Source organism: Panthera onca, chromosome A2 (assembly GCF_046562875.1).
Source record: "Panthera onca isolate mPanOnc1 chromosome A2, mPanOnc1 haplotype 2, whole genome shotgun sequence".
Taxonomy (NCBI): Eukaryota; Metazoa; Chordata; class Mammalia; order Carnivora; family Felidae; genus Panthera; species Panthera onca.
In genome coordinates this window covers 140,604,674-140,622,691 of record NC_138340.1, presented here as the reverse complement: position 1 = coordinate 140,622,691, position 18,018 = coordinate 140,604,674, and the positions used below count along the sequence as shown (strand labels likewise).

At 38.0% G+C, this 18,018-nt stretch overlaps 1 protein-coding gene across 2 annotated transcripts in view; it reads right to left on the bottom strand.

Annotated features, from left to right (window-relative positions):
* ASB15 (ankyrin repeat and SOCS box containing 15) overlaps positions 1 to 17,936 on the bottom strand; it is a 59,169-nt gene extending 41,233 nt beyond the window's left edge. For both annotated transcript variants that reach the window (XM_060632999.3, XM_060633000.3), the window contains exons 1-3: positions 17,618 to 17,936; positions 15,021 to 15,099; positions 4,252 to 4,352 (exon numbers count right to left, since the gene is read on the bottom strand). The gene's annotated coding sequence lies outside the window, so the exon portion shown is untranslated. The remainder of the gene's footprint in view (positions 1 to 4,251; positions 4,353 to 15,020; positions 15,100 to 17,617) is intronic.
* Positions 17,937 to 18,018: the final 82 nt, after the last annotated feature.

Genomic DNA, 18,018 nt, shown 5'->3' with positions numbered 1-18,018 from the left:
CCTCCCCTGGCTTGCAGCTCGCATGTCTGGAGAATAACTTTTTATAACCACACAGTTGGATGATCAAGTCCTGCCTCTGCTCTCACTATCACAAGCAGGGGTGGTCAAACGGTAAAGTGAGGCTGTTATGTGGTAAATTACTTATTGATGCCATTCTGGTTGTGAATTCAAAGAGTCAGGAAGTTCATAGCTGCTCACAGCTCTCCTGAAGCTTTCTACCATCCAGGGAGAGTCATTTCCTTGGAGCAGTGTTTAAGTACATTGTGGAACACGGATGCTCTGAGACAGAAGTAACACCTCCTCCTCCACCAAGAGCTGAAGGAAGCCTGTGGGGGACAAACACCACCTGGCTATCGATTGAGTTACTGGTAAATAAAGGCCATCTCTAAACGGAGATCAGTTCTACCAAAACAAGCGGAAGCTGAGCCTGCATTGAAAGACAGCACCATCTAGTGGGAGGAGAGTCACACAGGAATGGAGGCCTATTGCTACGCTTTCCAATTCTGTATTTTGAACGCTTTCCTAAGACTTAGAGGTGGATTGTGAATACAGCAGTCTCTTTTCATAACCGGCTTAACCAGGTAGTCTCCAACGGAGCCTCAACACTGTGTTTTGCAGTGGTTTGCCGCCTAATAATTATAATGATGTCCCATGTTTACTGAAATCTTGGTATAGCAAAGCATTATGCTAAGTCCTTTCTCCAGGATTTCTGTGTACAGTTGTGCAGGTTGCACCTTGCAGAGGGCTGCTTGTATGAAGGCAGCAAGGGACTGAAAATGTCTTCATCTCCACTCATTGATCTGAGTGCCCTGGCAAAAGGTTGTGGAGAGGTCTGGAGAGAGGGTTAAAATTTTCCAAATTGCACAAAGGTGCTGTATAATGCAATCCTGGTTAATGTATGTGCATTAATTCACATTTAATCCTCACATCATTCCTGCAAAGTAGGTGTTATGTTATCATGGTCCTTTCTCAAGGAGGAAGTAAGCCTTAGGAAGGGGGAAATAGATTGCCCAAGTTTGCACAACAAGTAAGGGGCAGAGCTAGGATTTTAACCCAGACAGACTTGCCCCTAGGCTGGAAGACCTCACAAAAGTGCGTGTGTGTGTGTGTGTGTGTGTGTGTGTGTGTGTGTGTGTGTGTCGCGCGCGCATGCGTGTATGCGCAGGTCCTTACAGGTCGGATCGCTGTCTCTATCCCCATCCTGGAGCAAGAAATGTAGAGCAGTGTCTTCTCACTACAGACTAGCTCCTGAACAGAGGCAAGCTCAGAGCTGCCCAGTGCCTGGCAAGTTTTCCTGAATGATTGCTGTGCTCCATGATTCAAGCAACTGAACGAGCAGCTAAACAAAAAACGCATCGAGCGCTGTGTTAAGAGAACCCAGGGTTGCCACGCAGCTCAAGACTTCACCTACCTTAGCTTAACTTGTGTGCTCTCTGAAAGGGCTACGCACATTCTTCCCTCTGTGTCTTAGTCACCCTGTCGCCTATTTCAAGTGCCCTTTGTTGCATTCCCATCTTTGCGTGTATAAGTTTTGCCCCTTTAAAACTCGGCTTTAATCTTCCTTCTCTGCCTCTATGAAGCTTTATTTAAGCCTGTCAGAGTCCATCTCATTTTCTTCCTTATTTTCCAGTTATATATATTTTTTGTTTGCCTTGTACTATAATTCTATACGTACGTTTCTTACATCAGGTTTTTATCTGTAACCTCTGAGGACACAGGGTGTAACACGTAGGATTTGCTCATAGCAAGTGTGCGACAAATGGGAATTGAATTAAAAGCCCCGGGGGGCCTAGAGAACATCAAATCTTCGGCTTCACCATACTGTTCTCACTTAAACTAAATGTCTAAATAGGCATTTCCTGACACATGGAACGACAAGCTGGGAGTCTTAAGGCAAATCCACAATGCATTCTACAACGTAATAGATTGTTTTTCCTCAAGACCTAGTGAATAATTAAATTAGTGTGATTTGCCATAATTAACTCAGCTCCCAGGAGCTGAACAAGTTATAACTTTGCAAATCCCTTGGTAGAGGCAGGTGACAAACTAGTTCAGAGTTAATTTTTAACTTTCACTTTGGCTATGATTATCTATTAAGCCCTCAGGCTAAAGTTAAACAAAAAGTAAGTAGAAGCAAAGAAGTAGAAAAGCCATTCGGAATATTTCTGAGAATATTTATAGAGAATTTATTTTGCATGAAAGTGCATTGGCAATAACAAAACACTTCAGATTATATAGCTATTATAATCTCTGCAGTGAGTCTATAGCAATGTAGAAATTTAACAATATCCTTTTAAAAAATAAAGTTAAGATACTTCTTCTTTAATTCTAACTAACAAGATTTTTTTATCTAAGATTTTTTTCCCAGTTAAGCTTTGAAATTATTAAGGAAAACATGTTACAATGGAACCAATGTATTCAAATATAATTGGCAAAATAAATATGACCCACATTTTTGTATATTGGATGACACTATTAATACTGTTTCTTGTTTCTTACCTTTGCATGTAAAATATCTTGTATGTAAATTGTGTTATCACAGATTTGTATTTTTTTAAATTTTTTTTTTAACGTTTATTTATTTTTGAGACAGAGAGCGACAGAGCATGAACAGAGGAGGGGCAGAGAGAGAGGGAGACACAGAATCTGAAACAGGCTCCAGGCTCTGAGCTATCAGCACAGAGCCCGACGTGGGGCTCGAACCCACGGACCGTGAGATCATGACCTGAGCCGAAGTTGGATGCTTAACCGACCAAGCCACCCAGGCACCCCACAGATTTGTATTAAGAAAAACAAAACTGGATAGGAAATAGGAGAAATAAGACTTCATAAAGTTTACTGATGGCAATGGCCCAGTTGCCTGAATATCTACAAGAGGGAGGTTGGACCATAGGATGGAAAGAAAATTCTAACGATGCACACACAGGCTTCACTGAGAAAGGGAAGGGTGAGGCATCGAATGAAATTTCTGTAGTTCATAGCAAACTCTCTTGAGCTCCAATATTAAAAGGGCTTATACCAAAGATGGCCAAGGTCCCTATGAGGCAGCTAAATATAAAGACTGGTGATAATTATGTCAGGAAAACTAAAACCTCAAATTAACTGAACTTACGTGCAGGAATGAATGACTGAATGAATGAATGAGAACTAAAAATATAGAGATAACTTTTTGTTGTTGTTTAATGTTTATTTTTGAGAGAGAGACAGAGTGTGAGCGGGGGAGGAGCAGAGAGAGAGGGAGACACAGAATCCAAAACAGGCTCCAGGCTCTGAGCTGTCAGCACAGAGCCCGATGCGATGCGGGGCTCAAACTCACAAGTTGTGAGATCATGACCTGAGCCGAAGTCGGACACTGAACAGACTGAGCCACCCAGGCGCCTTACCAAAGAAAATCTTAATAAAAGCTTGATGTGTTTAACTGTATTGTTCAAGAAGTTCCATGTGTTTATTAACATTGAGTTAATTTCTATGAGCATCAGATTTGGGGGTTTTCAAAAGCTGGGAAGAAGAACATTATTGCAGAAAGAATTATAGGTGACTTACAATGAAAAATAGAATATGATAAAATTGCATGAATTAAAATGGATCTGAATAAAAAAGTGGAGCTAAAATAAAAGTGTATATCATTGTGATGGGTCTGCCTGTATTAAATGAACAAAATATTGGGCCTTAAGTTTTCTACAAGCTGTTAAGGGAAACCAGGTCATTTCTGGAATTATTTGATGTAAAACATAGTGCTTGGTTCTAGAAGGGTGACAGTGCTTCTCAGTATCAAAATAATAGTGAAACACATCTCCGGAAATAACATAGAACACAAATGTTCATGCTTTTATCAAAATATAAAATTATCTCAAAATGCTAGATAAATGGGGAAAATCCAACGATGGAATTTAATAAGGATATATTAAAGCCATACATTGAAGTTCAAAATATTAGTCACAGAGGTCTGAACATGACTATTTTATCAATGTTTTCCTAGCAGGAAACTAACAGGAACTGTTAAAAAATTGGTAACCAAGAAAATTACATAATATCACAAATATAAAGTCAACCAGTGAATAAAAAAAAATATAAGCCTTTCTAAATATATGAAGACCACATAAAAAAATAAAGCTTACTGTATAGGAAAAGATATTTTTAAAAACTACAAAAATCAGAGTGTTGTATCATTACATGTGTTGTATCATTACATGTAAATGAGCCTAACTTGTTGGTTAAGGAAAAGGATCAATTTCACACATTCATTCTTACCTTTATCTCCATCCACATTTTTCTCCCATTTGTGTCATGAAAGAGCCCAAGGGAGGTGGGAGTTAATGGAGTAGGATGCGAATCCAATAAAGTCTTCAAGACTGAAATATAAAAATATAAAAATAAAATAAAATAAAATAAAATAAAATAAAATAAAATAAAATAAAATAGTACTGTGAAGGATGATGAAACTGAAAACACTTAAACATGGTACAAACTGCCCGTTACTGGATAAGACATGACTCCATTCTTCAAGAAAAAATATTATCTGCTACAAGATCTTTTGAACAAAATACAGCAGGTTAAGGAATTAACTGCCTAGCTTTAAGAATGAATTGCTAGTGGGGCGCCTGGGTGGCTCAGTCGGTTAAGCGTCCAACTTTAGCTCAGGTCATGATCTCACAGTTTGTGGGTTTCAGCCCTGCATCAGGCTCTGTGCTGACAGCTCAGAGCCTGGAGCCTCCTTCAGATTCTGTCTCTCTCTCTCTCTCTCTGCCCCTCCCCCGCTCACTGTCTGTCTCTCTCTCAAAAATAAGTAAACATTAAAAAAATTTTTTTTAAAAAGAATGAACTTCTAGAGTAAATAAAGATCACTAAAAAAACAAAAATTAAATAGTGCAGCCTCAGGCCATTTAGGTTCAAAGATGAAAATATCCATGTGAAGAACAGAGAATAGCTTATGCATAACCTCCTGAACACATCTTCAGAGCGCTGTTGAATGTTTTCCTTCAGTGATCTTTAAGTCTGAAATATTGAAGCTAAAACCAGAATATTGATGGTAAAAAAGAAAGAGAACATTTTATGATTTTCAAATCCAAGCTTCTTCCATCACTTATAATTTCTGATGACTCCCTCAGTGCTTTCACAATCTATCAATTGATTCATGTGTACTTGTTAGGTATGCCTACTTTTTATGACTAGCTCTGTAGAAAGTGCTGTGGGAAAGTACAAGAAGTAAAAATCATGTTTTCTGCTCTCAAAATTAGCAAAAAGGAAGCAGAAACAAAACTATTTCTAAATTTAGTGGTGTACTGGTAAGAGTAAGTTTTAGTTTGCTCATTTTTTTTGAAGTATAATTGACAAAATTGGATATATTTAAAGAGTACAATGTGATGATTTGGTATATTTACATATTGTGAAATGATTACTGCAGTCAAGTTAATTAATACAGCTATTGCCCATCACCTCACATTGTTACCTTTATTTATTTTTGGTGAGAAGGCCCTATACAAAGGGCAAATAAACACATGGAAAGATGTTCAACATCAATAAGCCATTGGGGAAATGGAAATTATAGGCACCATGAGACATCACCATACACCAGTCAGAATAACTAAAATTAGAAACAAAAAATAGTGACAACACTAAATGCTGGCAAGGATGTGGAACACTGGATCATTCCTGCATTGCTGGTACAAACGTAAAATGATACAGCCACTCTGGAAAACAGTTTGATAGTTTCTTAAAAACTTACACATGAAATTACAATAGACCCAGCAATTGCACTCCTGGGTGGTTATACCAGAGAAATGAAAACTTATGTTAACTCAAAAATCTGACCATAACTGTTCACAGCAGCTTTGTAATAGCCCCAAAGTGAAAACAACAGGTGAGTGGTTAAACAAAGTGGACATTCATACCATGGAACATTACTCAGCAATAAAAAGGAATGAACTGTTGATATATCTAACAGTCTGGTTGCAACTCCAGAGAATTATCCTGAGTGAAAACAGTGAATCCCAAATGGTTACATACTGTATGATTTAATTTATAGAACATTCTTGAGATGGAGAACAGGCTGGTATTGCCAGGGATGAAGGGGAGTGAATGAGAGGGAAGTGGAGTAGCTATAAAATGGCAACATGAGGGGTGCCTGGGTGGCTCAGCTGGTTAAAAGCCCCACTCTTGATCTCGGCTCAGGTCATGATCTCACAGTTTATGAGTTTGAATCCCGAGTTGGGGTCTATGCTGACAGTGTGGAGCCTGCTTGGAACTCTCTGTCCCTTTCTCTTTGCCCCTACCCCACTTGTGTTCTGTCTCTCTCTCTCTCTCTGTCTCTCTCTCTCTCTCTCAAAATAAATACACTTAAAAAAAATGGCGACATGAGAGATCCTTATGGTAAGGAAATATTCAGTACCCTGACTACATAAACGTCAATATCCTGACCAAAATCAAAAACAACTTAATTCTAAATAACAGTCAAAACTGCCAAAGCTTTCTGTGTGCAGGTGTGATAAACTACTCCCAGTCTCATCTGACTCCCACTAAGCACAGCACATATTCATCTGCTGTGTAGTTGGAGGCTTTTGACTATTCTTGTTTTAATAGGATTTTTTAAATGTTTATTTATTTTGAGAAAGAGAGTGTGCACTGGGGAAGACAGAGGCGGGGGCATGGGGTGGGGGGGGGCGGTGACAGAGAATCCCCAGCAGGCTCTACAACCTCAGCACAGAGCTCCACATGGGGCCTGATCTCATGAACTGTGAGATTATGACTTGAGCCAAAATCAGGAATTGAATGCTTAACTGACTAAGCCTCCCAGGCGTCCCATTAATAGGACATTTTAAAGATTTTTATTTACTACTTAAAAATATAAATCAAAGCAAATACCATTTCAACTTGTATTGAACTGAGTGCCCTGGAATGCAGTCTTGAACAGCCAGGGGTTCGTGAACGACCTGTCAGGAAATGACGACCTAATTCAACCATTGTGAGCTTCACAGATGGAGATATTGGCCAAGATCCAGAGAAGCTGAAGCACCTGCCTGAACTTCCCATAAAGCTGGGAAATGGCAAAGAATATTCTTGCCTAGAGTCCTTTTCAGTTCATAATGATTTGGAAGAAAAGACCACAGGGGAGAGATATACCCATGAGAAAAAGGAATATACAAATGCTAGTGTGTATGGGAAATGGGGAGGGCTAAAAATGTAAAGATATTTAAACCCAGTTGACTCTTCCAAATTAAGAATAGGGAGGGAGAAATTACTCGGTATCTCCCTTGCATTGTGTCTCTTGCAGAACTAATATCTGCTCAGACCTTAATCTGTCAAGGTGGGTGGGATCAAGCCTTGGAGTAGAGGTGAGCATGTGTACCTGCTGGAGTTAAGTGAGGACATAGGAGGTCAGTTTCTTACTATATTCAGCTTCCCTTGCTCATGCCTAGAATCTCCCAGAAATAAAGGCCAGTCCAGAAGGCATTACATGATCGCTGACTAGTGCAGTATGCCAACGGTAGCCCCTATAGCTCTCTTGGAAGGCACCGTCTGAGATTTGTGAGCGTGGTGAGGTGGTCTGAAGAAAAGCACTACTGCCCACGACAATGGCAATAGTTACCAGTTTTCTGTATTGTTGACAAGGATTTAATCCTATCTCCTCAGAATGCAGTTTTTCTTAGACAAAAACATAATAACAGCAATCATTGTTTGCTTCTAATTTCGAATTGTCCAAGTTACCCACAGTAAGACATTTCCATCACACTCCTATTCTCTTCTGCATCCTCTTTCTTGTAATTAAACAGAGAAATCAATTATATTTAATGTGCTTGCCTATCAGTTTTTTCGAGAGTCTCCCCACCATGTCCTCTCCAACCATCACAGCTACACTGTGCTTTTAGGTTATGGATGTGAATTCCATTTAGCTTCCCTTTTCCACCTTGTTCACTGGCCCTGAGTTACTGTGGGTGTGCTGGTTCCATTTCTTGTTCATCTGGATTTTTAGTAATACACTTGATCTTAGCCAAAAGGCCGAGAAGCGATGGATTTTTAGTAATAGTATCCACCTTTCTTCAACCTGTTCCCTTAACCTGCTACCTTCGTTCCCCTAGGCGCTAACAGCGACATATTGACTATCTTCCTTCCTTCCTTCCTTCCTTCCTTCCTTCCTTCCTTCCTTCCTTCCCTTTACTGCCCCTTAAGTCAATCTCATACATTCTCCAACTATTAAAAATGCATACAATAGCACTCTAATGTCATATAAAGCCATATAATCAAGACTTTCTTATCCTGCTATTTACCGTTTTCAGTAATGACTTTTTAAGTGGCTGATTGGCTCTTTGGGGTCCTAACCATTCCTGGACTAGATTTTTTTTTCTTGCTGTCTGTATCTGAGGTATTTTAGACCAAATTCCTTTATGTTGTACTGCTTATTATGTTTCTTACGAAGTGAAATTTCCAGAAAATCTTTAAGAAAAAAATTTCTGCATTCCCTCAATGGTATAAGGTTGCCAGGACTGCCATTTACATCTGTCTCTTTATCACCACCTGCTGGAGAACTCACTGCATGGCTTATGAAGTCATCTTAACTGGCCTTCTATGGAAAACAAAGAGGCAGTTTGGGATATTTTCTAATACCTCTGACATTACAGAATTACATTGTACTGGAGAGAGGCAAGTTGCTTGAATGAATGAGAAGATCCCTGAGACTATTTTTCACTACATTTTATATTACATATTATAAATTGCATAATATTATATATTGCAAATAATGGAGTTCTTGGGAATTAAAGCTAAGTGGACCATGAAGTTTTGATTAAAAGTGTCCGCCATTATTTACTCAGCTTTTCAAACCATATGGATTCACATGCAGGACCCTAACAGAATATTTAAAGCAAGTTTTGAAATTTGTAAACTAAAAGACATTTCTAAAAATTCCACTATGATATCTTTATAATAACTTCTATAGTCTTAATCAGAATTTTTGGAGGCCCCTCCCAATTCTGTGTCATTACTTTAGTTGTTCATGTCCATTTCCCTCCTGTCAGTCCCTTCTGTAAGCATCTCTTTACATTTATTCTTTCATTACGCTCTTTTATTTATTTATTTTTAAAGTTTATTTATTTTGAGAGAGAGAGAGAGAGAGCATGCACACATGTGAGCAGGGGAGGGGCAGAGAGTGGGAGAGAGAGAGTCCCAAGTAGACTCCACACTGTCAGTGCAGAGCCTGATGCACAGCTTGATCTCACAAATTGTGAGATCATGACCTGAGCCAAAATCAAGAGTCAGAAGCTTAACGAATTTAGCCACCCAGGTGTCCCTATTTTTAGTTTTTTGAAGAATCTCCATACTATTCTCCAGAATGGCTGCACCAGTTTGCATTCCCACCGGCAGTGCAAGAGGGTTCACTTACTCTGCATCCTTGCCAACCCCTGTTGTTTCTTGTGTTGTTAATTTTAGCCATCCTGAGAGGTGTGACGTAGCATCTCATCATGGTTTTGATTTGTATTTCCCTGATGATGAGTGATGTTGAGCATCCTTTCATATGTCTGTTAGCCAAATGGATGTCTTCTTTGGAAATGTGTCTATTCACCCCTTCTGCCCATTTCTTAACTGGGTTATTTGTTTTTTGGACATTGAGTTTGATAAATCTTTATAGATTTTGGACATTAACCCTTTATCAGATATGTCATTTGCAAATATCTTATCTTTTTCCATAGGCTGCCTTTTTGTTTCATTGATTGTTTCCTTTGCTGAGCAGAAGCTTTTTATCTTGATGAGGTCCCTATAGTTTATTTTTGCTTTTGTTTCCCTTGCCTCCAGCGATGTGTCTAGTAAGAAGTTGCTCTGGCTGAGGTCAAAGACGTTGCTGCCTGTGTTCTGCTCTAGGATTTTGATGGTTTCCTGTCTCACATTTAGGTCTTTCATCCATTTTGAATTTACTTTAGAGTATGGTGAAAGAAGGTGGTCCAGTTTCATTCTTCTGCATGCTGTTGTCTAGTTTTCCCAACACCATTTGTTGAAGAGACTTTTTCTTTTGAACGTTCTTTCCTGCTTTGTTGAAGATTAGTTGACCATATAGGTGCATGTCCATTTCTGGGTTTTCTATTCTGTTCCATTGATCCATGTGTCTGTTCTTGTGCCAGTGCCATACTGTCTTGATGACTACAGCTTTGTAACATAGCTTGAAATCTGGAATCATGATGCCTCCAGTTTTGTTTTCTTTTTCAAGGTTGCTTTGGCTATTTGGGGTCTTTTGTGGTTCCATACAAATTTTAGGATTCTTTATTCTAGCTCTGAAAAATGCTGATGGTATTTGGGTAGGGATTGCATTAAATGTGTACATTGCTTTAGGTAGTAGAGACATTTTAACAATGCTTGTTCTTCCAATCCTTGAGCATGGAATGATTTTCCATTTCTTTGTGTCCTCTTCAGTTTCTTTCATTAAGTGCTCTATAGTTTTCAGAGTACAGATACTTGGCCTCTTTAGTTAGGTTTATTTCTAGGTATCTAGGAATAAATTGTATTTGCAATTGCAAATGGGATCAATTCCTTGATTTTTTTTTTTCTGCTGCTTCTTTGTTGGTGTATAAAAATGCAACCAATTTCTACACATTGATTTTACATCCTGCAACTTTGCTGAATTCATGTATCAGTTCTGGCTTTGTGTGTGTGTGTGTGTGTGTGTGTGTGTGTGTGTGTGTGAAGTCTTTCAGGTTTCCAACATAGAATATTATGCCATCTGCAAATAGAGAAAATTTTACTTCTTCCTGGCCAATTTGTATGCCCTTTATTTCTTTTTGTTGTCTGATTGCTGAGGCTAAGACTTCCAGTACTATGTTAAATAGTAATGGTGACAGTGGACTTTCTTGTCTTGTTCCTGACTGTAGGGAAAAGTCCCTCAGTTTTTCCCCATTTGGGATGATATTAGCTGTGGGTCTTTCATATATGGCCTTTATGATGTTGAGGTATGTTCCATCTATCCCTATTTTGTTGAGAGTTTTTATAAAAAATAGATGCTATATTTTGTCAAATGCTTTTATGCATCTATTGACAGGATCATATGGTTCTTGTCCTTTTTAAAAATTTTTCATTTAATTTATTTCTTTAATTTACATCCAAGTTAGTTAGCATATAGTGCAACAATGATTTCAGGAGTAGATTCCTTAATGCCCCTTACCCATTTAGGCCACAACCCCTCCAGTAACCCTCTGTTTGTTCTCCATATTCAAGAGTCTCTTTTGTTTTATCCCCATCCCTGTTTTTATATTATTTTTGCTTCTCTTCCCTTATATTCATCTGTTTTGTATCTTAAAGTCCTCATATGAGTGAAGTCATATGATATTTGTCTTTCTCTGACTGACTCATTTTGCTTAGCATAATACCCTCTAGTTCCATCCACGTAGCTGCAAATGGCAAGATTTATTTTTTATTGCTAATACTCCATTGTGTATGTGTATGTGTGTGTGTGTGTGTGTGTGTGTGTGTGTGTGTGTACACACACACACACACACACACATATCTATATCTGTAGATATAGATATAGATATAGATATAGATATAGATATAGATAGATATAGACATAGATACCACATCTTCTTTATCCATTTATCCATCAATGGACATTTGGGCTGTTTCCATAATTTGGCTATTGTTGATAGTGCTGCTATAAACATTGGTGTGCATGTGCCCCTTTGAAACAGCATACCTGTATCCCTTGGATAAATACCTAGTAATGTAATTGCTGGGACATAGGGTAGTTGTATTTTTAAATTTTTGAGGAAACTTCATACTTTTTTCCAGAGTGGCTGTACCAGTTTGCATTTCCACCAGCAGTACAAAAGAGATCCTCTTTCTTTGCATCCTCACCGACATCTGTTGTTGCTTGAGTTGTTAATGTTAGCCATTCTGAAAGGTGTGAGGTGGTATCTCATTGTGGTTTTGACTTGTATTTCCCAGATGATGAGTTATGTTGACCAGCTTTTAATGTGTCGGTTGGCCATCTGGATGTCTTCTTTGGAGAAGTGTCTATTCATGTCTTTTGCCCACTTCCTCACTGGATTATTTGGGTTTTGCTGGGTGTTGAGTTTGATAAGTCCTTTATAGATTTTGGATACTAACCCTTTATCTGATATGTCACTTGCAAATATCTTCTCCCATTCTGTCGGTTGCCTTTTAGTTTTGCTGATTGTTTCCTTCGCTGTGCAGAAGCTTTTTATTTTGATGAGGTCCCAGTAGTTCATTTTTGCTTTTGTTTCCCTTACTTCTGGAGACGTGTTGAGTAAGAAGTTGCTGCGGCCAAGGTCAAAGAAGTTTTTGCCTGCTTTCTCGTTAAGGATTTTCTTTCTTCCTGTCTTACATTTAGGTCTTTCATCCATTTTGAATTTATTTTTGTGTATGGTGTAAGAAAGTGGTCCAGGTTCATACATCTGCATGTCGCTATCCAGTTTTCCTAGCTGAAGAGACTGTCTTCATTCCATTGAATAGTCTTTCCTGTTTTGTCAAAGATTAGTTGGCCATACATTTGTGGGTCCATTTCTGGGTTCTCTATTCTGTTCCATTGATCTGAGTGTCTGTTTTTGTGCCAGTACCATACTGTCTTGATGATTACAGCTTTGTAATACAGCTTGAAGTCTGGGTTCTTACCCTTTCTCTTATTAATGTGGTATATCACGTGGATTGATTTGTAATACTGAGCCAGCCCTGCAGCCCAGGAATAAGTCCTACTTGATCATGATGAATAATTCATTCAGTGTACTGTTGAATTCAATTTGTCAGGATCTTGTTGAGAATTTTTGCATCCATATTCATCAGGGATATTGGCCTGTAATTCTCCTTTTTAGTGGGGTCTTTGTCTGGTTTTGAAATCAAGGTAATGCTGGCATTATTGAATGAATTTGGAAGTTTTCCTTCCATTTCTATTTTTAGAACACTTTGAGAAGAATAGGTAGTAACTCTTCTATAAATGCCTGATAGAATTCACCTGGCCCACGACTCTTGTTGAGTAGCCTTTTACAAGTGCAAGTCAGACTGGGGCACCTGACTGGCTCTGTCAGTGGAGCATGCAACTCTTGATCTTGAGGTTGCTTGTTTGAGCTCTGTATTTGATGTATAAATTACTTAAAAGTAAAAATCTTTAAAAATGCAAGTCAGACCACACCACCCATATTTAAGCCATTCACATTGCATGATCCTTTCACAAGGGTCCCTGCCACCCTCGTATTCACCCTTCCACCCCAGCCACACACCCATCACAGCATTCTTCTGCTCATACTTTCACCCTTACTATTGTCTCTGCTGAACTCTTTAGCTAGTTTTTGTATGACTGGATCCTCCCTTCATGTCTCAGAATAAATGTCACTGTCACAGAAAAAGTTTCATGCACTCTTAAGTAGATCCCCATCTCTCATAGCACACTGTTCATTTCCTTTGGAAAAATCATCGCATTTGGTGGTTTAATTTATTGACTTATCTACTGTGTGTCCAGCCACCAGAACAAAGCTCCTTGATGATTGAAACCTGTCTTCCTGGTTCACTGACAGATCCTTATTAACTATTGTAGTTTATGACATAAAATAAGCCACAGTATACATTTAGTTAATGAATGATTATTTTAGTTGTTCTGTTATTTATCCAGTTTTCAAAAATGATCATATTCTTTATCTCACATTTCCAAAGTCTCAGCTCTACTTTAACTATTGTTTTTGCCTTCTTTTATCTTATTTCACTTGATTTGTGATTTTACATTAATGAGACTAATTAAAAATACAGTATCTACATTTATGATATCTTTTCACCAGTTTCAACTTTTTTATTATACTTAATTTTATTTTATTTCTTAATTCTGTTAAGGCATTCATTTAAAAATAATTGTTGTTTTAGTACCATCTTATTAATGTATTATTATTACCATTTATGTTAATAAATCCTTATTTATTTTAATCTCATAAAATAGTTTCCATCTGCTTAAAAAAATTCCTGACTTTCAGCACTTCTTTCTTGTTTGCTTTTAAATGGAGAGCAGCAGCATTTGGTACACAGAAGTGGTGCCAGAGATGCTCCCTATTGGCAGGGATGAGGTGGCTAGAAATCTTTATTATTCAATTCTTCCATAGGTTCTATTTTTCAAAAAGGATACCTGTTTTTAAACCTCAATATTAAACTTATTCCAAATCTGGGTGGCAGTATTGGATATCCCCATTTTCACACAGTAAGTAACTCATACATGGAAGTTGATTGCCACTAAGATAAAACTTGGTAATGGCTTCTATCTAAGTTATAGCTTGATTTAGAATGAGGTTCTAAAAACCACCATATAGAAAACAAGACACTTTTTAGAAATATCCATAGCATAGATAGAAAAGACTGGAAAAAATCCAAATTCTTCTGAATATGCCTGATATGAACAGAAGCACAAGAGATGGATCATATCCAAACTATTAGAATTTTAATATGTTGATCTGTTCTAAGAATTAATTTGGAAAAAAAATAATTTTCTTTCTTGCCAAGTTTGGAATAGGAAAGAATACTCCCTGAGGGGAGATTATTTTCACCTGTGCTCCCACGTTATGAAAACTAAGAGTAAAACAGGCAAGGTAGTACTTATCCCCTCTAGATTATTAGGAATGAGTCCCTTGTGCCCTGACAATTGAAATGCTTTCTTCCTTTTCATCTGTTTGATTTCATGTTTCCTTCAAGGAACTGGATGGGGAACATAGCTCCAGAGCTCTAGATTCTAGGAAACATTTTCACTACCTAACTTTGGTAAGATCTAGCTACTCACAGAAGAGCCCGTGTCATTAAGAAGCAGCGTAGGAGGTCCTAACTCTTCCAGTTACATATGATGTCCTTGCTACTCACGTTAAGATATTCCCAAATCCCTTTCTGATATCACAGATGCCAAGGTTGATTTCTCTTTGTAGCTAATTCTACTGTCAGCAGCCATAGGACATCACTGCCAAGCCCCCTCCATACGTAGACTTGCACCTCTGCAAAGGGATTGGTTTAGAAAACCTACATGTTTTCCCACCACATAGAAATGGTTAGCTATGCAGTACCTTAGGCAGGATCAGCTAGGTCTGTCTAGCTGTTGTGTCCTCAGCAAACACACTATGGCAGAATCCTGAACTCCCAAAGCTACAACAAATGAAAACACATGCATCTTTTATAATCACATAATTCTACATTCTAGAACATACCCACAATGACGAAAATTCTTCGAATCTGGAGGAATGGGCAATAAAGTTTGTGACCTCATAAATGGAAATTCATCTAGGTTCCAGTGATTATTTCAGCATTAACTGTTTTGAAAAATAAGGTCATTTCTTCCCAATCTTAATATGGTTTCTTGAATCTAATTTAGTGTGCCCAAATATACATGTCACCTTTGTAGGAGTAAATGGATGTCATCAGATGGTTTGTCCCAATTCAGTAGTTTCTTTATATTTTCATATGTGTATACATCCATGCACATGCCTGTGTGAATCTATAAAATGTCATTAATACATGTACAGGTGTTAATATATATATTTCCAATGTCCTGAATTTTAATTGTGAATGATTTAAATACTAGAAACCATAAATTATGATGAAAGTTATGGTAATGTCTAATTCTTGGGCAATCTGAACTGGGAAGATTATACCCCCATGGCTCATGTTTCTAGGGACAGCTATCCTAATAGAAGAGAGGAACAAATGATCAAATCAATTTATTACTCAGTGTTAGTTTATAGGGTTGCTGTAACAAATAACACAAACTGAGTGATTTAAACAGTATTAAAAGTATTAGCTCATCTGTCTGGAGGCTACCAGTGTGAGATCAAAATGTCAGCAGAGTTGGTTTCTTCTAAGGGCTAAGAGAATCTGATCCATGCCTTTCCCCTAACTTCTAGTGATTTTTCTAGCAGTCTTTGTTGTTCCTTGGCTTGTAGAAGTGTCATCCCTATTGCCCTCATCATTGCATGACGTACTCTCTGTGTACATTTCTCTGTGTCTAAATATTTCCTTTTAATAAGGACATCAGTTGTCTTAGACAAGGGCCCACTCTAATGACCTCATATTACCTAATTACATTTGCAATGATCCTATTTTTATATAAGGTCACATTTTGAGATAGTGGGAATTATGACTTCAACATATGAATTTGGGGGGTTATAGTTCGACCCATAACACTCAGTTATAGGTTTTGTATCTCTTCAACTAATTATTGTGAAATTATTCCCCAAAGTGATTATACCAACTCACACCCACCAGCGGTGTCTGAGTATTCTTGTTGTTCCACTTGGTATTGACAACACTTGGTATTGTCAGTCTTTAATTTTTATCCATACGATGGCAGTAAAATTATGGTTAATTTTCATTTTCTTGATTATTAGAGAGGTTGAATCTTTTTCATGTTTATTGATTGTTCCTGTTTCCATTTTTTGTCAATTGCATATTCTTTTCCTTTGCCTTTTTTTCTATTGTATCCATTAAAAATATATTCATTGCTTATTATGTGCCAGGTACTATTTTAGGCACTTCATATACGGTAGGAAAAAATTTCCATCCACATATGGTTTATATTCTAGAAAGGGTGATGCACAGAAACAATATAAGTAAGATAATTAGATAGCATATTAAAAGGTGATAAAGACTATGAAGAAAACAAAACAGGGAAGAGAAAAAGGAGCTCATGGTAATTTGCAATTTTAAATCTCATGGCCAGGGCAGGCCACACTGAAAAGGTAATATTTGAGCAAACACTTGAAAGAGGTGCAAGCCGGACCTATGTGCCATCTGGTAGAAGGGTTTTCCAAGAAAAGGCTTAGAAGAACAGCTACCTAAGCAGGGAAAGGCGAATAGGAGGTTAGGCCTGAGAAGTGAGAGGCTGTGGGGGGCTATCTTGGTCAGGGACTTATAAGCAGATGAAAGGACTTTGGCTTTTACATCTTGAGTGAAAACCTATGGGAGAATTTTGAGCACAGTATGTTCGAGAAGGATTATTGTAGCTACTGGCTTGAGAATAATAACATGAAATAAAAAATCAGTAACAATCACGTGTATGTGGTGCTATGTTTCATGTACTGGGCCAGGCACCTTACATATTTAAAGTCATTTAATCTATTCCAGAGTGCAAGGCAAGAATGGAAGGAAGCAGAGAGACCTGTTCTGGTTAATAGTAATCTTCTTACTGATTTATAGAAGTTCCTTCTTATTCCAGGTGCCACTTATCTTTTGGTGATTTTATGTGGTTGGAAATATCTTTTTCCATTCTGTGGGTTGTTTTACTATTTGTTACACGTTTTGCTACTCAGAATGAATATATATATATATATATATATATATATATATATATATATATATTTCTTTGTACACGTGTTTATTCAATTTGTTGTGCTTTTCTCCCATTGGCTTTTTAGCAGATGCTTTAACTCCAGTCACTTACAATTTTTGGTTAGTTATTTCATCTTCTCTGCTACCACTGCACTTGGAACAAACCTCTTTTAGAACAATTACCAAATTATTAATGCATATCTTTATCATTGTTCAGTAAACACAAGGATGTGAGAGTCTGTCTTACAAGTTATGTCTCAGTAACTAACACAGAACCGGTACTCATTAAATGTTTGTAGAGGAAAGCGGGGAGAAGTGGTATGGTCTGGCATCACTTCACCTGGGGAAATGAGAAGATGGTGTGCTTCCGAAAGTGAAATAGAAAAGTGTCGAGGTGGGAGATGGCCTCACACACTGCAAACTGCTTTGGTGCATTAGCCTAGAAACGTGGCTGGCATGAGATCATTTAGATGATACCTCCAGACGACCACTCTCATTTTACTACATACGACACTGTGGAAAGGTTGAGAAATTCGCCAAAGTTAAGCCGAGTGCAGGTTCTGTCGGAACTGTTTGGAAATTTGGAGTGTTTCCCGTAGCCTTTGGGCAAGCCATCAGAGGCGGCAAAGACAGGAACCGAGACGTAAGACTCCTATGACACATCCCTTTCCTCCAGCACCTGCTTGTGACGCTTTATGTACTCACTGCGCATGCGTCAATTTTCCCTTTAGGGATGGGCGG